This window comes from Peromyscus leucopus, chromosome 9 (assembly GCF_004664715.2).
Source record: "Peromyscus leucopus breed LL Stock chromosome 9, UCI_PerLeu_2.1, whole genome shotgun sequence".
Classification (NCBI taxonomy): domain Eukaryota; kingdom Metazoa; phylum Chordata; class Mammalia; order Rodentia; family Cricetidae; genus Peromyscus; species Peromyscus leucopus.
This window is the reverse complement of record NC_051070.1, coordinates 91,401,051-91,425,125: the sequence shown is the minus strand read 5'-3', so window position 1 is coordinate 91,425,125 and position 24,075 is coordinate 91,401,051. Positions and strand designations below refer to the sequence as shown.

At 40.6% G+C, this 24,075-nt stretch overlaps 1 protein-coding gene and 1 long non-coding RNA gene across 3 annotated transcripts in view; one reads left to right on the top strand and one right to left on the bottom strand.

The window, feature by feature from the left end:
- Positions 1–24,075, bottom strand: part of Atxn7 (ataxin 7) — a 162,550-nt gene that overhangs the window by 136,904 nt on the left and 1,571 nt on the right. The window lies entirely within an intron of this gene.
- On the top strand, positions 7,238–11,307 carry LOC119088547. The gene is made up of 2 exons (XR_005092213.1): positions 7,238–7,926; positions 9,208–11,307. It is a non-coding gene; the product is annotated as an uncharacterized LOC119088547 (long non-coding RNA).

Here is a 24,075-nt window from a genome sequence, read left to right as displayed (position 1 = left end):
CCCACCTTATAGGCGTGACAGTTGCCAAAGCCTCAATGGGGGTTGGAACTTCCAGATCAAAGCTGGAATGGCTGCCCACTACACATGGGAGTGCAGATGATTCCATGACATTCTTTTTTGTTGTTGTTCCTTAGGCTATATACTCAGTAGTAAGATTACCAGACTGTATAGTAGTATTATTTTTAACTGGGGAACTTCTGTACTGTTTTCCATTCATGGCTGCACTAACTTGACATTCCTGGTGAGAGTGTGAAAAAGTTCCTTTCCCCATCCTCATCAACAGTTGTTACTTTTTCTCTTTCTGGTGACAGCCATCTCACAGATGTGTAAGAATAACTTATGCAGTTTGAATTTGCATTTGACTAGCAACAGTGGGCACTTTTCACCTCTTAACCATTTGTATGTCTTTTTTTTTTTTTTTTTGAGAATGTACATCCAGCCTCTTTCCTATTTTTAAAATTGGACTATTTTGTTCTCTTCCGACTCAACTGAGTTCCTTATACTTTGGCTATCAGTCCCTTTTCAAATATACGGTTTGTTTTTCTTCTCTTCCTTGGATTGTCTCTTCACTATCAATTGTGTCTTTAGTCGTACAAAAAATATTTTACTTTGATACAAGCTCATCTGTTTATTTTTTGCTTTTATTGCAGGGCAATTTTGAAGTCATAGTTTAAGAAATGCCTGCTTAGGATAATATCAAAACTGTCTTCCCTCCATTTCCATCCTGAGCTCCTTGGAAGGAAGTCACTATATACAGCTCATACTTAAGGGACAGGTAGTTATAGTTTCCCTCCTCAAGGGGAGATTTGCATAAATCATTTGAAATTCTTGCAGTGCTTTTATATGAAAGATTTGTCCAGTGTGCTCTTTGTCATATGTGGATCCTAGCTTTAGATTTTTAGATGTGTGTGTTTAATTTGGAACATCTATACAGTTTAGGAAGCCAGAAAGGGCCCATGAGAAAAGGGGGGAGGGTCTGAAGGGGTGAGGCGATATGAAGGTAGTGGGGAGGAATGTTAGGGGTTAAAGGTTTAAAAGCAGATATGGGGGTGACAGGACAGGGAAACCCACTCCTTCGTAAGCTATTTAAAAACTGTAAGTTTAAAAGGAGCTGAACACAGGCACCCTCTGTCTGGGAAGCAACCATCACTGGTATTTCCCAGACATAAACCCTGCATAAGACAATACCAACCTCCCAGGCAAGATGTGCCATTGGTGCAATGGGGATTGTACAGGTAGCTGACCACTTTTGGACTGGACCTAAGGTCTCCTCATAGGAGAGAATTCATGCATCACTGTACGCCCGGTCAAAAGCCCATGGTTAGAGCGCCATGGGCCCTAGGGGGAACCTGCTACTTTTGTCTTTTTAAATGAACATGCAATCAAACTGCCTTCTAAAGGTTTATGTTTATACATTGTGGTAGTTTGAATGTAACTGGCCCCTGTAAGTTCATAGGGAGTGGCACTGTTAGGAGCTGCGGCCTTGCTGAAGTAGGTGTGGTCTTGTTGGAGGAAGTGTGTCATTGTGGGGGTGGGCTTTGAGGTCTCCTATGCTCAATCTAGGAGGACAGTTCACTTCCTGTTGTCTGTGGATCAAGATTTAGGACTCTCAGCTCTTTCTCCAGTATCATGTCTGCCTGCATGCCACCATGTCCTGCCATGAAGATAATGGACTAAACCTCTGAAATTGTAAGCCCCCCTCCCCACTTAAATGTTTTCCTTTACAAGAGTTACTGTGGTCATGGTGTCTCTTCACAGCAACAGAAACCTTAAGACACACACGCACGCACGCACGCACGCACGCACGCACGCACGCACATAGCTTAGTGTTGTCCTCAGCAATGGCCAGAGACACTTCTTCAATGGTCAGCAACTAACACAGGAAGACATAACCAGTCACAGTGCAGGGAATAAGTAACTACTGAGTACTGAGCCCTAACTGGACAACCATCTCAATCCTTCCTCCCCAGGCTCAAGAAACAGTGAGGGAGTTGAAAGAATGAAAGAGGCAGAGGATGGAGCAAAACACTGTGACATACTGTCCCTGTAATCATGAATTCACAATAGCTATGGTTCCCTGTAACCAGCCAACAGTCAGCATTCCAATGGACAGCAAGAATTTGACTTGCTGTGCTCCCGATACAAAAACAGAAGAAGGTATAAAGGGGGAAAGAAGGCCCACTGGGATTGATTGAGGCTGGTGAAGGTGTATAGTAAAACAACACTGTTTTACATATATGAAATGGTCAAATGACTAACAAAATGTATTCCATCTTTCTATCTATCTATCTATCTATCTATCTATCTATCTATCTATCTATCTATCTATCTATCTGAGACAGAATTTCTCCATGTACCCCTGGCTGTCCTGGAACTTGTTCTGTAGTTGAGGCTGGCCTCAAACTCAGAGATCTGCCTATCTCTGCCTCCCAAATGCTGGGATTAAAGGTGTGTGCCATTACCACTCAGTAAAATACTCTGTTTTTAAAACTAGAGAGAGAGAGAGAGAGAGAGAGAGAGAGAGAGAGAGAGATTCTTTCCCATTTCTCTATCTATATACTTTTTTTCTATCAATATGGACTTGTGGGTATTTGTGTTACTTTATAAAATTTCTATTACATATATTAGTCTATTTTATATGTACAGTATATATTTATTTGTATTTGTTTTATATTTTAGGTTATAATCAAATAGTATGTTTTTTAGTTGCTCAACTGGCCCCAGCTTAATATGGCTCAGGGATAGAACACTTGCACAACATGAGCAATACCTAGAATTCAACTCTCTAACACCACTAAATACACAAACTAGCCAGCTCTAGCTTTATCCACTGAGCTCTTTCAGTTGGCTCTACGTCCTTCTCACACAACCCACGAGGGACTGTGGAGGCTGTGTGGAGGCAGTGGGGTACACATGTGCACAGTCAGCACTCTCTTATTTCTGGCACTGAAAGATCAGCCATGTCTAGTATATTTCTTTGGAAAGAGGTGTTAAGAAGTCAACATCTGCATTCTGGTGTGCTGCCTCAGCAGGTCAAGGGGCTTCTTGCCAAGCCTCAGGATCTGAGATCAATCACAGGACCCACAGGCAGAAAGAACCAACCCCATAAATTCCCCTCCCACTGCCATATACATGTCATATGTATACACGCACACATGTACACACACACTCGTGTACACACACACACACACACACAAATGTAATTTACCATTATAAAAAAGAAATCGATATTTAAGCAGTAAGTTTAACAGACCTTAAATGTTTCTATGTGAGTCACCTACCACCAGAGGAGTAAAACTTACACAAACTACTTCTGTAGTCAAAAATTACCACTGCCTTCTGAGCATCTTTTCTCCGGAGCATACCACAAGTGGATGCTGGGAACCAGACTATCATTGACTGGCTACCTTTCAGATTTCAAATGACTGAAAAGGCAACAATTAAATTCTTCAGGAGTTGTTTGTTTTTCTCTGTTCCTGTTTGTTAGAAGTCTCTCATGAAATGCTACCTGTTTGCTGTGCAGAGCTACCAGGAGTCCTTCTTCTTATTACTATTATGTGATAATTCCTCTGTGGCAACATGCAATGACTTGAGCTAAAGAAAAACACAAATATTACCCAGATACAGTTTGAAATACATGCGTAGTTTCCTATTGAGGTTTGTGTGTTTTAATGTCACTGTTTTTTTTTTTTTAATTGAAAATAAACTAATCAAACAAATACAAAGTCCAAGTCTGAAGCTTTTTAGACTCTGGGGGCCTGGTGTGAGATAACTAGATTGCTGGAGATGAGCAGATTGCCCAGATCAGCATTTCAATCAGGCAGCAGACACTGGGCAACTCCTTGCCTCAGATTACAGCCATTTGTCTGTGGTAAATGGCCTATACCACGACTTTTAATTTCTGAAATAGAAAATGGCCTGGGGCCAGCCTTAATACTTTTCTCTGCCTTTTCTTACCTAACTGGAATACAATTAATGTTCAACAAACATTTACTGAGCTTCTGCTATATATTGACACACTAGACCTCATACCGCCAATTAATCTAATAGCTAACAGCTAATCCCCATTCTCTCTCCCAGCAGAGCTGTTGAGTCAGTAAGTCAATCCTTTAACAAAGCTGTGTACACAAAATGCTTCTGAGAAGCATATGGATTTATGTCAGGTCTACAGTGGCCTGATATCATCTTAGGGAAGTTCATGACTTCTCAGGTAGGACGTGTGAAAGAAGTCCTCCCATACAATGTTAGAGGACCTTCATGCTGTCCATTTCATACTTAGGTAACACTAATATTGCCCCCCTAAGGCCTCTCTGACTTTTTTGCATGGTCAATTTTACTATCTTTGTATATCCTAAAACATTACTTTTCAAAAAAAAAAATGTCATTTCCTATGCCTCAGTCAAGTTGTCTGCAGACAATGTGAATTAATTTAAGAACTATGAGCCAGAACCGAAGTGGCAGTTAGCACTGCCTGAAAGCTGATCCAAGAGGCATTTTATGTGTTGCATAAGCTGAAAGGTAAACATTTCCAGGTGAAAAGCTAGAGAGATGTAGCCAGTGCAAGGTTGCTGACCATCAGGTCAGGCAAACTACTTTCACAGAAAAACAGTAAGAGCAGAATTACCACAAACAGCTTAACATAACCGATGACTGACCTCCAACGCTGAGCCCTTTTCACTGTGTGCCAAAGTAGACTGAAGCAAATGTGTCGTTGCTAGACACATAAGCCACAAGGACTAGGTATACTTCAGGTCCTGAAAGGTACTCAAGACTTCTTGCTTTCAAAATGTTTTCAGTATATAGAAATAGCAGGATGTCTCAAAAGAGATTAGGGGAAGGAACAACTCCCTAGCTTAGCCGGCAGGACGTCTAACTTCTAGCCCCTCATTGGTAACTCTCAGTCCTGTGGAATACTCTCTTTACAATGGACATCTGCACTAAAATATGCTGACAGAGGCCCAGCTAACTTCCCCAAGAATCAGAGGTAGCCTACCTCTTCACACAGATGGAGTTAATATCATACCCCCATTCCCTAAAACTCTACAGCCTGCTCACTAGCCAGCAAGGATTCTTATGTTTTAAAGACTTCCTCCCTTAGGAGGAGGGAGAGATGGCTCAGTGGTTAAGAGCCTAAAGGACCAGGGTTCAATTCCCAACAGCAAAGTGGTGATTCACAGCCATATTTAACTGCGGTTCCAGGGGACCCACCACCCTCTCTAGCCTCTGCAGGCACCAGGCAGGCACATGTTACACAGATATACATGCAGGTGAAACACCTATACACATAAAATAATAAAATAAAATAACAGGTTAAAGACTTTCTACTTCAGAGCTTACTCCTGAGACAATTATAAAAAGGCATAACTAAGAATAATCAGGTTTTGGAATTAGCTATGTGACTTCAAGCCAAGTCATTTCAAGTAATTGATTAGATAAAGCAAATAAAGCAGTGTCTGGCACATACTAAGCAGTCAATTAGTGACAGACATTCTCATCAGTATCCCCTGTCTGCAGAACACATAAAGTTAAATATGAACGGAGCGGGAACTGGTGAGTGTTGAGGAACACTTTTCCTCTGCAGTTCTCCACCATGCAAATGGTTGGCACTGAGGAGACAGATGTCAAACAGAGACAGGAATCCTGCTCTTCTGCTGTTTACACTCTAGTACACTGGTTCTCAACCTGTGGGTCATGACCCCTTTGGGGGTGGACTGATGCTTTCACAGGGGTTGCCTAAGACCATCAGAAAACAGATACTTGCATTACAATTCATAACAGTAGCGAAATTATAGCCATGAAGTAGCAACAAAAATAATTTTATGGTTGGAGTCACCACAACATGAGGAACTGTATTAAGGGGTCACAGCATCAGGATGGTTGAGAACCACTGCTCTAGTAAAAGACAGTCGTGAAACCTTTAAATACATTGAAAAGGGGCTTCAAAGGAGACAGGCAGGGTGCCTGTAGACCCTGAGTTTTAGAGTAAGTAATAAGATCATTAGCTTTTGTTAGGAAGGCTTGTATGAAGAGATGGCATTTAATGTGGGACCAACCACAAAGCAGAAGCTTTGTTAGAGATTTGGGGCAACAAGCGCATGAGGCAAAAGAACCCTAAAGAGAAAAGACTTAGCATGATATGTGATGAAGTAGAAAGCAGGGGCCAGGAACATCAATCTAGGATAAAGGCTCTGGATGCCATCCAGCCCCAGTACAATGGGAAGACACCAAAAGACTGGCTGCCCATAGTGGAAAAGGAGAGAAAGACCTCATGACCCCAGGTACCTGCTGCGGGCTATTTAATGCTAGTTTATCATTTCTATCCCGGAGCGCAGCAGCTGAAGACTTCTGGGAAATACTTGTGAGCTGTCTTAGAGCATCTTTAGGGAAGACAAGACTAAAACAGTTCTCCTTCTTTCTAACCCCCAGCTGATGCTTCATTCAAGTATCTATCTCTCTTACAGCTGGGCAAGGACCTCACTATTTGCTTTCAATTTCTGGAGAACAGAAAGTGGAAAAACATCTTCTCATCTCTTAGAGTCCAATGTTCATCAAAATTTTAGATTAAAACACTTTTTTTGATAAGCTAAAAATCTTTTCTTATATTTCTAGACAAACAGAGTAAAATTTTCATGCAAATGTATTCCACTTCAAATCCATATGAAGGAATAATATGAAATGATTTATAAGTCCCACTTTTACATCTTAACCATAACAACAGCAAAACAACTTCACCAATGTGTCATGAAAATTCTGTACTTCACATTTTAACATAAATCACTTATACAGTGAATATGAGTCTCTTTTATTTAGTTATTTATTGGAGGCAGCATTTCACTATGTTGTAGCTCTGACTGGCCTGAAACTCACTACCTACACCAGGTTGGCCTTGAGCTCACAGAGATCCCTCTGCCTTTGTCTCCAGGCATGCACCACCTTTAACAAATATAAATATTTGAAAAATTTTAGTTTAACTCTAGCAAGAACAAAATGTATCCCCCAAATGTCTCTCAGTAGTTTTCCAATTCTCCTGAGAATTATTCAGATTTGTTTGTTGACTAATTATGCTGGTAAGGTGAAGGCACTTGCTGCTGAGCCCGACCATATGAATAATTCAATCCCTAGATGTTCTCTGACCTATGTATACTGTGACACTACATACACACATACTCTATATAGATAAATTAATTAATTAATTAATAGAATTAAAATGTGATACTTTAAAAAGCAGTTTGGACTATTTATATTCAAAAATGGAACTGAGTCATAATCAATAGGTCACATACTCTAAGTTTATTTGCATTTTTCCTTAAGGAAGCAGATGAGGTAAAATGATAAAAATGATTACTGAGAAGGGAATATGTGCCTAGCGATTATGTCTGATCCTCTTTATGCTCCCAGAACAGTTCTTACCATTGTGGATGTTCTCTGCACTGCAAGAGACTGACTTCTACAGTTTAACCCATTACTTGCTGCCGAGCTACAGGAGCACTTGGCCAATAGGAAGGAGAGGGAGAAGGAGGAGGAAGAAGAGCCAGCAGGAGTGCTTGCCCTTCTGCTCCTTTCTGCTCGGGACTGCTGTTCCTGACACAGGCTAATCCACCAGCACTGCAGCTCCTATATAAGGACCCCACTCTACGGCTACAACTCCAAGAAGCTGTCTGGCTGTCTGGGAGCCTAATCTATGTGCCACTTCCCTCTGCTGGTTCCTCAGGTCTGAGGAGTCAAGGAAGGCAGGAGGGCAAGCTACCTTGTACTGCCAGGCAGCTGCTCACCGCCATTCCTTTTTGCTCAGCTTTATCTTCCACAAATCTTCTCCAGCACCAAAGCAGATAGATGAAGAGGCTGAGAAAAGCCTGCTGTGCTGAGCTCAGCTTGTCTCTTCCACAGTTCTGAGTAGATCTGGACATTCCTTTTGCAAAGGAGAGGGTAAGTACAAGAAATCTACTCTGAGCTCTTCTCAGAACTTTTCCTCTTACCATGTCAACTGGGTATAGGGCTATATAGTAACTGAAATTACCTGGGAGTCTCTACAAACTCTAGCTTACTGGAACTTGGCACAAATAACCTGGAGGTGATTGTATTTCAGAATATTAAGGCATTCTTTTGAAGGAGAGCTGATTTAAAGAATTCTTCTATGGAATTGATAAGAATTGATGAGGCTTTTGTCAAAAAGCCCCCCCTCCCCCGGCCAGAATGACTTCAAATGTCTCCCTCTGCAACCAGTAGGTGGGTCCGGGCTAGCCGAGTTGCTTCGATAAAGATGCAGGCAGGTAGTCTTCAGTGTGCAGGAAAAATGTGCCACTACACTACATGTGCGCCAAAGCTGGCCAATGAGTCATTCAACTTCGTTTCCATCCTGGAGGAGAAGCTGCTCTCATGGACTTGGAGGTCAGGCCTGGCAGGCAGTCTGAGAGGCAGCAGGATTAACAGAATATGTTCATCCTATAGTATCCGTTTTTATAAGTCCGTGCCCTTAACTCTAAGCAACTGTTTTAACGGTTATTTTATTGGGAATCAAGAAGGTGAGTAGATACACATCAAATCTTAATATTATCATCTGAGTAAGAAAAGTATGAGTTACTTCTGTTTTTTTCTGTGTATCTATGAAATTTACTGAATTTCTATAAACACATGATTTTTGTAATCAGAAAAAAGCTTAAATAAAAACTTCTGTGAGCACTGAGGTTTTCAACAAGAACTAAACTTACTTAATTCTTTTGGAAATCAAAACTCCAAGTTACTTGTTTAGCTGTTGCATTATTTTGTTTTTAAGTTAACTAATTAATGAATTTGTTTGTGTCATGTGTATGAGTGTTTTGTCTGTCTGTATGCCTGGGCACCATGTGCATGCCTGGTGCCTGAGGTGGCTAGAAAAGGGCATCACACCCTCTGGGACAGTTACAGAGTTGTGAGCTGTCATGTGAGTGCATGGGTCCTTCCTCCAGTGCTGCAAATTGAGCCTGAGCCATCTCTTAAGCCCCCTTTTACTACTTTCTGTGTATAATCATTTTATGAACTTTGATGTTTAATTAAAAAAACACTCAAAATAATAATGCTACACTGCCTGTAACATGTAAATATTTTTCAGGTTTATATTACAACCTTAACTGAGATAATTTAGAACCTTTAAAGGCAAAGTTCACTAATTTTAAGATTGTGAAGTACTGCTAAGACAAAGAACAGGAACATAACTGCTTTTCTCTGCAGGGTACCATGATGGCATAGCATATGAAATGAAGTAGACAAGAGATTGGCGATGAACAGACCAGAGGTTTCTCCACAACGAATGTTAGCCAGTAAAGCCTTCCCAGCCTACAGTGGAACTGGCACTTGCTGCCTTCCCTATGGAAAAGAAAGCTAACTGTTGTTGGCTGATAGCTAAACAGACATACTAAGAATCCTGCCAACTACCAGATCATGACTGCTGTTTACTATGACAAGTGACTTTCCAATTTGGTGCCATTTACAGTACTGGACTATCTCTTCCGGGAGCTAACCTTTCTCATCATCTGTAATAGCTGAACATGTGTCATTCACTATCTTACAGTGTTGAAATATGTTAATAGGAATCTTGGTGCCATAAACACATTTACTGGCTTCAGGAAGCTAGTAAATTCAAACAAGTGGTCCCTCTAAACTGTGCTAATGGAATGGCAAATGGTCTTTTCTAACTTCGATCTACAAGTGATTTATAGTTATAACTACTAGAACTATAATAATCAACAGACTAGGAAGGTGAAGGTACAGATAATAAAGCCTTGAGTATCTCTTATTAAAGGGACCACAAAGAGCTATGAAGGCAAGCACTAAAATGCCTTTGTATTCAATCTGCCAAAACAGAAAGATACTAGTGAACACAGGAGAAGAAAAAGCATGTATTTTCCATTGTAGAACTTTGCTAACATTCTTTTCAGAATTAAATTTAAGGATTCTATGATTTGAAAACATCTTTAAAAACCATGAGACAAACTAAAAATGCAAAAAAAAAATTTTTTTCAAAAAAAAAAAAAAGCTTTTTTTCACTGGTGCCTAACAGAACATGGCTCCAGGGTGTAAAAACCTGTGCCTGAAACAAACTAGGAAAAGATAGCTTCAAAGACTAGCATTAAGTGCTAAAATAAGATTTTACAACCTGAGATGTCTCTGTTGGCAAAGATCTAACTAAACAAGACCCCTACATACTACTTTTACAGACCAGTTTCTAGTTCAGATTACAATGAAATTTTAAAAGCAATGGGAATGGAAGAGCCAAACAGACAACCCTACTGTTAACAGAAACGCTCTGAAAGCCTTAGGTAAACGAGGGTCAAGCGCACTGCACCGCCTCTCCAAACTTCTTGTGGTGGCAAAGCTGAATGCTCAAGAACAGTGAGGGCCATTTAAAAGAAGAGTCCAGGGCCTGAGAGGGCATGCGACTACACCACAAGGTGGTAATTACACAGTGAACACGTAAAAAAAAGTCCAGACTCAGGGGCTCCAAGAGGTACTTCAAAACCAGCTAATAATCATGGCCAGGGACAGGAAAGTAAGTTCTCAAATGGCTACAGGAGGGGCGGGGGTGGAATAAAGACACTGGGCAGGAAAAAGCTGCCACCAATTACCACAGTGACTACTAGATACTATTATTCCATACTGCCCTGTTTGAATATTTGTCGCCTCCAAATTCATTTGCTGAAATCCTGAACTCTCAGGACTGCTGTTGGAAGCTGCTATTAGGAGGTGTAATACTTGGAGAGTGCAGGAGGGTTGAGTCCTTAGGGATGGTGCAAGAGTTGTTAGAGTCAATGCAAGGGAGCTCAGTCGCCCCTTTCACAGCGTAAGCATGAAACCAGGGGGTGTATCTTGAAGCAAGAAGCCTTCCTCACCCAGCCCTTACTATGTGGACCTCTTGATCTTGGATTCCCCAGGCTGCAGAGCTATGCATGACTTAAAAAAAAGTTTCTGTTTACAAACTACTCAGTCCAACATACTTGGTTCTAGCAGCCCAAATGGACTAACACCAACAGCAGTGTCCCCACAATCAGACGGGGACCTCTAGTAAAGAAGGCCAAACATTAGTCTACCCACTTAGAGAAAACCAGCGCCAACAGTTCATCAGTTAGCTCTACAATCACCTTTACCAAGCCTGGTCATCAAGCTGACTACCACTTCCAACAGTCTTGGGTTGAAGGGGAAATTGTTCTTTCTACCATATCATCAGCTGACAAACAGAGAACACTGGCTTTTTCCTGCCTTCTTAGGATCAGGAAACACAGAAAAATACTCATGAAAATACTACAAATAAAATCACACTGAATGTGAACAGTATTTGAAATGTGGTTTCACTTGCATCTGTAAAAACTATTTATAACTGCAAGTTGTTCCTTCAGCTTATGACCTGTAGAGAAAAATGTCTAAAACATTAGTAACATTGCAATGAAAGCGGGTAGACCACAGAACAGAAAACAACTGCAGGACAGTTTAGAGACTGGATTTATTTAATTGGGTCTTGACAAAATCTCTATGCATCTGGTAAGAATGTAACAGTGAGGCTGCTACCAATGTTGTTAGAAAACATCAGTTTTGTTGTCTCAAAAGAGGAGGAGGAGCAGGAGGAAGAGTAATAAGGGAAAGGCTAAAATTAATGCTCATGTGTAATATCATTCATCTTGCAAGTAGAGGCCTTGAGTTCAACCCTCACCACAGTAAAACCTTAGCAACAGTTAAAAGTAAAGGAAACTGGGGAAATGCAAGACCTGGGAAAGAGAGTTTTACCACTTAGATGGTAAGCACAGATAAACTAACATGTAGTAGCAACACTTCCCAAACGGGGTGTGAGAGTCTTTGGAGAAACATGGATGGGGCAGGAGCTCACCACTCCCGCCCCTAGAGAAGGAGGTGTTGGTAGTTCACGACTTCTGGGAAAGGGAAAATCAGTTTCTTTTCAGAGTGTGTCCCTGGTAGTTTGACTACACTTCAGTGGATGGCCCCACACCTAAGACTATATGGACTTGGTGGATTATTTAAAAAAAAAGACAGGAGTTAAGAGGGGTAGCCGGAATGAGGGTGATCTGGGAGGAATTAGGAGGTAGAGCGAGAAAATAAATATGATTAAAATACATTGTATGCATTATGAAATTCTCAAAAATAATAGTATATTAAAAATATGACAACTCCTCCTAAAAAAACAATTTGGAGATATATGGACTTGGGAAAAGGGTCAATTAAGGAGCATTCAAGTATTAAAAATACTAGATGTGACAGACAATACTAACGCAATTCACTCCTGGTGGTCTAACTTAAGATAACTAACTACATGTCTGGTGGTTTACCTGCCCCACACCTTTTCCTACTGCTGGGGAATGGCAACTCTCCCACTGCATACCATCTCAGTGAGTCAATAACCAAGGCACCTGTACAACCCAGACTGGGCCTAATACACACTCTCCAAGGGCAATGGCATTAAAAACTATTGGAAAGGTTACTAGTTCACGGTCCTGAGAAGATGTCCCTATACTCCTGCTACCTGGGTTCCCAAAGCTACTCAAGGTCTTGTCAACTCTGACGCCTACTTCTCCAGCACCAGCATCAACATGGAAGCTGGTACCATCTCCTTCTCCTTTACATTCAGGCAGTCAGATTTCATTTCTACTGCTTACAACCAAAAACCTTTTCCTGATTAGCTATAATTTTGAATCTAGGAGTTCATTTTCTTAAGAGACTTGAGGGATCAGTTTTAATTTGACTGGCAAAAACCTAATACTTTTATGGTAAGATAGGACTATATCACTGAGTCCAAAATTCATGCAAAATTTTAAGGTGTTAGGTTTTTTTGAGATCTTTGAAAAGATCTTCTCTTTTCCCTCTCCCATGTGAGTATTTATTGATAAGGTTAGGAAGTGCTGGTATAGGGCTCAACCAACCATAATATATAGATAGGACTTGCAACTAACTAGATAAATGTGAGCAAATGCTGTGGGAGGGTCTGTATGTCAAATGCTCTGATTGGTCAATAAATAAAACACTGGTTGGCCAGTGGCCAGGCAGGAAGTATAGGCGGGACGAACAGAAAGGAGAATTGAGAGAACAGGAAGGTGGGAGGAGTCACTGCCAGCCACTGCCATGACAAGCAGCATGTGAAGATGCTGGTAAGCCACGAGCCAGGTATAGGCAAGGTATAGATTTATAGAAATGGATTAATTTACGCTATAAGAACAGTTAGCAAGAAGCCTGCCACAGCCATACAGTTTGTAAGCAAAATAAGTCTCTGTGTTTACTTGGTTGGGTCTGAGCGGCTGTGGGACTGGCGGGTGACAGAGATTTGTCCTGACTGTGGGACAGGCAGGAAAACTCTAGCTACAAGCAAATACTATTTAACCCCCAAAAGACCCTTTCCACACCTGTGTAATGTGATACGATCTACCTCATATGGGTATTACCCCTGCCTCAAGAGTTAGCACTGAGAAAGAAGCATGCAGCACTGTTCTCAGAAGCAGTGTTCCAGCAGTCACAGCATAAAGGCAAACAGGCAGTCAACTCCTCCCCCACAGATGACTAAGTCTGCTCTGCCTGTTTGTGGTCCTGCTCAATAAAACTGCACCATCTACTCTAACCCTTGGGACTTGCTCTGACCAGATCTGGCAGAGTGACACTGTGTGACTCTCAGATCTAGTCTTCAAAAAGCCTTTAACTCTTGCCTTCTTGGAACATGGTGTCTCTCTGCTTGGAAACCTGATCCCCCTGCTGGAAGATGAGAACCCACGAAGCTAAGAGGAGAATAGTCAGATGAAGAGTTCCAAGCTAGCAGACGACAAGGGCTGCATAAATCATGTCAGAGAAAGTCATCAGTGCAAGAACTGCACTGCCCTAAGCAGAAAAGCTAAAATGGGGTGGGGTGGGGCAGATGACTCGGCAGTTGAAGGGGGCATCTTGTTCTTCCTAAGGACCCGAATTTGGTCACCAGCACCAAGAGAGCAGCTCACCTATAGCTCCAGGGAATGTATCCAATGACCTATGCTCTCCCTTCGCTTGTACTCATATAAACACAGGTACACAAATAAAATATCTTAAGTGTCTTAAAAAAATAAAATAAAGTGATTGTTGTTTCAAGCCACAGTGTTTTGAAGTAGTTTGTTAGTAGGCAATACATGATTGATAGCTATGCTTCATTTATTATCATGTTGCAATATCTTATATTCCAAACATTTACTAAAATTTCCTATAATAACTTGTTAAATTTGTTACAAAGAGTAACTATACCACAGCCAAATGTAGCCACATTTAACTCTTCATGACTATGTCAAGATTAATTCCATATAAACACTACACTGTATCTCAGGGGAAAAAAAATTGGGTCCCACTCTCAAGCAAAGGTAACAAGTGATACAAAAGTAAAAATTTGACCACTGTTAAGACAGGTACAAACATAGCTGAGTTAAATTGAAAATAAGTGGCTAATAAAACAAAGAAAACTTCACTTAACACCTAAAAATCAGCCCACATTCTCTTCTTTGCCAGCACCAGCATTTTCTTTTTAAAGATTTCAAAGATGGTGAAATTCTCAAAAGTTCAGCAGACATGGCAAAATGCAAACAGTTACATAAAGTCACCGTGCATTCAACAAATTTATGAAGTAGCAATTCCATGCTAGTGAGTTATTAACCCTAAACACTTCTTTGTTTGTTTGTTTTTGCATAGTGTCCACAAAGAGAGTGAGATTAGAAAACACACAGGTCTTGTTCAAATATCTGGTCTGGTTAATATGGCGAATGTGCCCAGAAAGGCTTCTACCCAAATGCAAGTCTGTATCTGCAAGAGACACTGGCAACTAGCTCCATTATTACTAACCAATACTGCTGATAATTACTCCACCCCTATCCTTCAATGGCTTCTTCCTGATCAGCTGCTGCTAAGTATGTAGCACTCTGCTAAGCCTTATCTCATACTTCAACCTTCTCAACAATTTTGAAGTGCTAGTCTCTTGTTTTACAGATGAAGAAGGGGAGGCCTCCCTGGATGAAGTGGCAGAGTAAGCAGGAAAACACATGCTTTTCACTGCTCCACTCAGGCTACCTCTATGAGAAAAACTCTTTGAGACGACATAGGAATTCAGGCTAAAATAAGACACAGCATATTAGCTTTAGCAATGGAAAAGTCTGTATGTATGTTTAGAGCAAGTTCCTTTTAGCCCTGTATACATTCTCTTTCCCTATTGAAGGAGTCTAGAAAATATTAGTTATACAGAAAACCCCCTTAAAGCTACGTGCATGAGGAAGTATATATATTTAATTGATTCATTACAACATAGTAGAATTAGTTATTACAGGGAATGAGAGCTCATTTAGTAACAAATAGGAAATGTTTTCAATTATTGTGCCTATTCTCTAATACTTTTATCATTTTCCCCTTGATTATAGAGGGAGCATAAGCTAGCTGAAATAAATAAACATGCAAAAGGTCATCCAAGATCTTACTACATCAAGTTGACAAGTTCCTGTTGGTTCAGAATCCATTTCCACAGCTATGTGTTTACAGGGTTTTGTTCACCTCTGAAAACTCCATTATACATACTCTCCTGCAATGCTATTTTCATCTAAATACGATTCATACTAATAAATGTTGACCCACGCCCTTCCTAAAGACTACACAGTACTTCACTCTACAAATGGGCCCTAATGTTCTTTACTAGAGGTATATTTAGAATACATTTTATGTTCTGATGCTCAAAATACATGGAAGGGGGTAGTCTGAAGCATATGTCTATGCATAATTGAGCAATTGTTTCCATCATTTCCCAGATGTATACTTAATATTTTCTTAATGGTTTGGGATTTGCATTTTCTAAATCATCATCCAAAATATACACCAAGTTTAGTTTTTTTTTTTTTCTTTTTTGCGGGGAGGGAGAAGGGGAGTCTCACTATGTATCCCTGGACCTCTATGTAAATGATCTGGCCTCAAACTCAGAGATCCGCCTGCCTCCAACCCTACCTGTCTTCCCAGTGCTGGGACTAAAGGCATTAGCCACTTTGCTTGGCTTCAAATTTAATTTTTTAAAACAAGAAAACTCCTAAATGCCAAGAGTAAAATATCTTTCATTTAGATACTATCTTTTATCTAGACAATACCTATATAAAAAGGAAACAAAATTTTAGATTGCATTCTATCACTAAATATGTAAAATACCAACTCACCTCTCTGACACTGTGTTAGGGTTATGCGTTCACAGGAGGAAATTCTAAAATTCCTTATACCATTGAGTTAGTATCTTGTAGCTTTAAAAAGTTAAGCTCTAAAACATACTAGCTTCAAAACAAGTAAATCAGTAAATAATGTTGAAAGATAGAAAAAGCAAAAAAAAACCACAACAACCAGAGCAGTTTACCATGTCACCAAATCTGCATCCGGTACAAAAGAGAACGGGTCAAAGGGAGTGAAAAGGAGACACTGAAAGAAGCTGTTCTCATGTCCAGTGAGATGACTTAGTGGACTTGTCACCAAGTCTGGTGACCTGAGTTCGATTCCCAATATCCACATGACGGAAGGAGAAACTGACTCTCACATTGACTCTGACTTATGCACATATTAAATAAATGAATGAATGAATGAATACACAAATAAAATTTAATTATGCTATCCTCAGAGCATCATGGACTGTCAGATAAATTACACACAGACACATGTATCTACATGTTGGGTACATGCCAATCTGGAGCTAATCTCCAGGGAGTAGAAGACAAGAGGAGTGTTTGTGTACTGTATTTAACCATATATACCATGTGGAAAAGATGAAGGGAGCCAGGTTACAGATTTCCTTAAGGTAAGGCAGGGTCTAGTTAGTAGGTTGGGGGGCCATGTTGACTACTTTCCCTTCAGGGTAAAGGAGGGCAACAGGAACACTCTAAGACAGCAGCCAAAGGAGGGATTCTCTTCAAGGCCATCACACAGGACGGATTTCAATCACCAAGCTTTGCAGAAAATGGGCAGGGTGACAACTTTAGCAAATATAATTAATTAGTGACACATAGTAACATACTAAGACAGAAGTGCCACAAATGACTAGAGGTCTATCCTATTGGGAATACTGCATTACATCAAGATGTCATACCAAAAGCACAAAATCCATGGGTAGCAAACAGCAGTGAATATACCTGTGTTGTAGAATGTGGCTGGGTGATGTTACTAATCTATAATAGTTTTCTTTTATTTCCTGGGGAAAGGGCTGGGATGGGGTCTCAGGTGGTTCAGGCTAGCTTCCAGCTTACTTTCTAGTTGAAGATGCCCTTGATTCTCCTGCCCCCATCTCCCACGTGCAAGGATTACAGGTATGTATCACTACCACACCTAACTGAATCTAGGAATGTGCAAGTGACAGTCCACAAGGCAATTCCCATGGCAATTCAAATTATGAATGGCTTTTATATTTTTAAATACTTGAAAAGAACTACCTTGTGGCATATAAAAACTTGTAAAATTCAGATGCTTGTGTCTATAAATAAAGTTTTACTGTAACAAAGCCACAGCCATTCATTTCTAACTATAATGGTGGGGTTTGAGTAAGTAGAGAAAACTAGACAGATGGCATAGTTCAATATATTCACCCTCTGATCCTTCACAGACGCTGTTCTCAACCATGAAACCAACTAACTTGTAAACAAATTACAACTCAAAATTTGTGAGGTTTTCTTGGTTTGGCCAAAAACATAGCCAGAATTTTGACATAACCTTCCATTCTCACAGAGAGTAACTCTGTGCCACAAACAATAAACAAGTGTTGATAGGCCCTATAGATGCTGGAGTGCCAAGCATGGTAATAACATGTGAAAGGACTTCCTGAATTGAAAGTAGGATGATGGGGCTACAAAGATGTGGGTAAAGGTGTTTGCCATCAGCCTAACATTCTTGAGTTTGATGCTTCGGAGAACCAATTTCTGCTAGTTATCCTCTGATCTCCACATGCACACCACAGCATGCTCACATACACACACAGACACACACACACACACACACACACACACACACACACACACACTTGTACACAAAATAATAATTAAAAAATTCATTAAAAGAAAAGATAGTTTGGTATGTCAATGAGAAAATGGGGATGATCAAGGATGTCTTTTGAAAGGGAATCTGATTATCTTTTCTAAAGATGAGAATTTAGTTATTTTCAAAATGTCTACCATCCTCAGGGCACTTAGGGCTCTAGGAAAGAGCAAGCTCTTTTGCATCTGTTAGCCTATTTAATAACCATCTTAACCATTTAAAAATTCTGGTCCATACTGGCCCAAGGTAAACAAACCAGAGATTCTGAGAGTCAAACCCCAATTCAAGGCTAAAGCTAACACTGATAATTATTACCCAACCCAAAATCATTGACATGAATGATCTCCATGATGGAGAGGAAAAGCCAAAGGCCACAGAAACAGTCAAAGGAAGTTTATTTTAAAAGCTAAAGCATCCTTTGTTTGTTTTGTTCTGAAACAGAGTCTCTCTACATAGCCCTGGCTGTCCTGTAACTCACTGTGTAGACCAGGCTGGCCTAGAGATCCTCCTGCCTCTGTTTCTTCCTCTAGAGCTAGGATTAAAGGCATGTACCACCATGACAGGTCCACTAAGGCATTCTAGAAATGTCATCCATACCATCTCAATTTTTTTTTTATTCATAATGTCCCTGCTTCCTTCAACATTTAACTTTTTTTTACCTATAAAGAAAAATCAGCATAGATACTATGGTAATTTGAATGTATTTGGCCCCCATAATCTCATAAGGAGTGGCACTATTAGGAGGTATGGCTTTGTTGGAGTGGTTATGGCCTTCTTGGAGGAAATGTATCACTGTGGGGGTGGGCTTTGATGTTTCCTATGCTCAGGCTACTACCAGTGAATCAGCTTACTTCCTGTTTCCTGCAAGATGTAGCACCCTCAGCTCCAGCACCACATCTGCCTGCACGGGACCATGCTCCCTGTCATGGTGACAATGGACTGAACCTCTGACACTGTAAGAGAGCCATCTCAATTAAATGTTTTCTTTATAAGTGTTGCTGTGGTCATGGTGTCTGTTCACAGCAATAGAAACCCTAACTAAGACAGATACCCAAGTCACAAGGTCTTTTAAAGAACATAGAGAGTTGGAAGTGCAACCAGTGATACACCAACTGCTTGTCATGTGTGAGATTCTGAATTCAATTCACACCACAGTTGGGAGAGAGGGGCACACTGGGCAACTAAAGTTACAGGTGTACCTTCTAACCAAAATGGAGGAGGTGATGACACACTTTTTAGGAATGATGAACTAGAAAACATGTTTTCATTTCTTAACTTAGCTTTTTTTTCATTTAAACTACAAATGAAAAACAAACGTAAAAAAAAAAAATCTCACTCACAAAAAAGCATCTCCTTGTTCTCTTCCTGTGCACCAGCTACCGCTTCTGTTTTGCCAAATGCAGCATTTCCAACCTCCCCCATAAGTGTCTATAATATGAGGATCACTTACTCCCCTTCCATTTTCGAAAACTTTATTTTTAAAAAGCATTTTACACGATAATATCTAAGCTGTATGGAAATTAAATGCATATTATTAACATATCCCACATTGTACAGATTTACTCAGAAATGTTTTAATGGTTTTGTAAACTAATCTTGTGGGCTAATCAGTGGGCTTAGAACTTCATGCAGAGAACTCCTAGCCATTAGAACACCTCTACTAGGTAGGCAACATCCAAAATGAAGTAAGAAGGCCAGCAAGAAAGGAGACACAGAAGCAGAAATCAAGCTTCAACTTCATTCTGTTTTCAATCAGAAGCTGTGTTTTTCTCACCAGGTTCTGTGCTGAACAAAGCACAAATACACTTCCTTAGCATCATTATCCCCCAGACAAATTGCTACAGAGAAGTAAAAGAGTTGAGTTAAAAGAACCATTTAGTTTAAAGGCTGGCGTCAAGAGTAACTCTGCTTATTCAACTGCAGTTTACCTAGGACAAACTTTTAGATATGATAAAGCCAGTCACAGTGAAGCGAGAATCAGCTGGCTTGCTGTGTGTGTGTGTGTGTGTACATAATTTACCAACTAACTACCAAAGCTTTGCACCTTATACACCACACAATCAGATCGACAACCACTTTTGAAGGGACTGAGCATAAGGATCTAAGTTTTTGATTTTGGTCTTAGAAACAATTCCTCATGGATGTCAGAAAAAGGCTAACATTGCTAGAGGGAATACAAACGTGCAGCCACTATGGAACTCAGCGTGTTAGCACCTCTAAAGGCTAGAAACAAATTTACCTCATGACCCAGCTATACCACTCCTGGACTTCATACCCTACTCCAGAGCACTCATTCATGTTTGCTGCTGCTCTACTCACAACAGCAGAAAAGTAGAAGCAGCCTAGGTGCCCATCAATGAATGAATGGACAGTGAAAATGTAGGTAGTATATTTACACAATATAATTCTATTCAGCCGTAAAGAAAAATGAATTTTGCTCAACATCCTTAATCATCAGAGAAATGCAAATCAAAACGACTCTGAGATACCACCTTACACCTGTCAGAATGGCTACGATCAAAAACACCAATGACAATCAATGTTGGAGAGGATGTGGAGCAAAGGGAACACTCCTCCACTGTTGGTGGGAATGTAAACTTGTACAACCACTGTGGAAATCAGTATGGCGGTTTCTCAGAGAATTAGGAATCGAACTACCTCAAGACCCAGCCATCCCACTCTCAGGCATATACCCAAGGAATGCTGATTCATACCATAAAGATACATGCTCAGCTATGTTCATAGCAGCACTATTTGTAATAGCCAGAACCTGGAAACAACCTAGATGCCCATCAATGGAAGAATGGATGGAAAAAAATGTGGTACATATACACAATGGAGTACTACTCAGCAGAGAAAAACAATGAAAGCATGAAATTTGCAGGCAAATGGATGGAACTAGAAAAAATCATCCTGAGTGAGGTAACCCAAACCCAGAAAGACAGTCATGGTATGTACTCACTCATAAGTGGATTCTAGATATAAAATAAAGAACAATCAGACCACAACCCATAGAACCATGGAGGCTATATATATAGCATGGAGGTCCCTAGGACGACTGTGGCTTATAATAAATTTCAGTTTTACTCAATTATTGAAAAAAAAATAGCCAAATGAATGGAAACACATGAACTATGAACCAAAGGCTGAGGGGCCCCCAGCTGGATCAGGCCCTCTGAATAGGTGAGACAGTTGATTGGCTTGATCAGTTTGGGAGGCAACTAGGCAGTGGGACCAAGTCCTGTGCTCATTGCATGAGTTGGCTGTTTGAAACCTGGAGCTTATGCAGGGACACTTGGCTCAGTCTGGGAGGAAGGGACTGGACCTGCCTGGACTGAGTCTACCAGGTTGATTGCAGTCCTTGGGGGAGGATTTGCCCTGGAGGAGGTGGGAATGGGGGGTGGGCTGGGGAGGGAGTGGGAGGGGGGAGAATAGGGGAACCCGTGACTGATATGTAGAACTAAATAGTATTGTAAAATAAAATAAAAGTAAAAATAAAAAAATTCAACAATCTAAAAAAAAAAAAAAACAATCAAATGTGCTAAACATGAAAAAAAAAAAAGATAAATGAATTTTGAATTTTGCAGGTAAATGGATGAAGCTAGAAGTAATTATTTTGACTGAGAGCCCCAGACTGTGAAAGACAAATGCCACACATTTGTTCTCTCTCCTATGTGGATGCTAGCTTTGAATCTTTAGATATATGTACTTAAACTGCAGTACCCATGGAAGGCAGGAAACAGTACAGGGACATGAAAGGGGCAAGGTTTCAAGGCAAGGGGCTAGAACAATGGTGGAATGAAGGGAGAAAGGGGAATAATGGAAAAAGAAAGACTAATTGGGTTGGGACATGGGAAGCCAAGGTAGAGAGGGAAGGATAACACTGAAGACCTTTGTAGAGGCTTCCTAAGATGCACATATACACATAAAGGAGGTTTAAACAGAGTCACCCGGTAACAGGCAAGGGGAGTGGGAAGGGACAACATCCCCAGATATCCCAGGGTATCAAATAAAAAACCCAGAGCCAGGAATGAGTCACCTTTTCCTGAGCTATTGGTCCATGAGTTCCTATAGACTCAACCCCCAAATTACAGGCTATTACCACTGTTCTAGATCATCCTTCAGAAGTTGATGGTGAGACCCTATTGCTGAAGACACCAAATGCCTGACACCACATAGATCATAGAAAAATCTAGCTGGTAATGACCTGGAAGCCGCATCTCTACTTGCCAGTTTTCATAGTGGTAAAAGGTTTTATGTATGCTACAGGGGGAGAAAAGTCTTCAACAGCCTAGCCCAGCTGTAAGGTACTTCTTTTTGCAGTAGATGGTGATTAATACAGAGACCTAAAACCAATCGATGCGCAAATGCTCCCATGTCTAAACGGGACAGCTATACCACTCCTGCACCCCAAAGCTTAGGAAACAAGGAAGGATGTGGTGAAAAGACTGTAGGAGCCACAGGGAGTACAAGATCAAGCCCATTAAAATCCCAAGATGGATGGGGAGAAGCTTATGAAGTCGCACCTCTAGGTGAGGAACTGTTGGCAACTGATAGCTGCTGTGAGAGGGAGCCAGTTTTCTTCAGAGATGGAAGTCCAGAGAGGCTACTCATGCTCAGTAAGTAGTCCCACACTCAAGTACACACAGGTAGAACAAAATGGACCAAGTTATTTTAAAAGAGGGGGGTGGAGGGCAGGAGAGATGGCTCAGTGGATAAGAACAATGGCTGCTTTTCTAGGGGACCCACATTTGACTCCCAGCACCCACATGGTATCCCATCAACACCTGTAACTCCAGTCCCAGGGGATCGGATACCCTCTTCTGGCCTCTATGGGCATTAGGCATATTCATGGTTTACAGACATACATGAAGCCAAACATTTACACACATGTGGTACAAATAAGTAAATATTAAGAGAGAGTACATGAAGTTGGAGGAAAAGGGGGGATGTTGGAAAGCAGGGGTGTGGATTTGATCAAAACACATATACACATATAGGGCTCAGCAGTTAAGAGCACTTGTTGCTCTTGCAAAGGACCTGGGTTCAATTCCCAGTATCCACATGGTGGTTCACAACTATCTGTCATTCCAGTTCCCAGGTATCCAATGGCCTCTCCTGACCTCCACAGGCACCACGCCCACGTGTGGTTGTAGCAGTGGAAACCCTGACCAACACACTGAGGGTAGCGACCAAACCATCGGGTCTCTCACTATTCTTTGTATTTTCAAAAGGCAAATATTAAATTAACTCCTCAACTAATACCTCATAATCTCAAAAATGGAGGAACTAAGGAAACCACTAAAACTGTGGTTGACAAGTCCAAGTCAGCTTCTTGGTAGCTTAAAACACATTACTTCCCAGTTCTCTGTTTCTGCCTGTCAAAATTTCCCTTTAAAAAACAAAAAGAAAAGAAAGAGAAGAAACATGAGCTTGAGTCCAGACTACTTTAACATTAGCATATGAAAAGATCATTTCTAAAATTCATTGCTAACTGTTCTCTCAATGTATATCATATAAGAGGAATTCTCAGATGCTCAACTCATAGATTCCTGTCAATGCTATAATGAATTAAATTATATGGTTTGAAGAAAATACCAGCGACTTCAAACGGCTCAGTTTATTTCCTACCACTCAGTCTCCTATCACCTGAGCCAAGAATGTTCAGGAATGTTTATTTTCAAGTGTTACTTATGGTTTTATTACTTTAAAAAGTTTCTAGCCCTGGCTAACAAAATTGTGAGCAATCAAATAAACTTAGGAAAGTGTTTGGCTATGGTTCATCTGTTAAAACCTGACAGTGTCTCATGGAACCTTAAATCATAGAGGGCAGTGCAATTTTCTTATGAAAACATTAACAACAATTTGACATCACTAGATACTGTTTCTTTCTTTCTCTCTTTCTTTTTTTGTTTGTTTATTTTTTGAGACAGGGTTTCTCTGTGTAGTTTTGGTGCCTGTCCTGGATCTCACTCTGTAGACCAGGCAGGCCTCGAACTCACGGAGATCCACCTGGCTCTGCCTCCCAAGTGCTGGGATTAAAGGCATGTG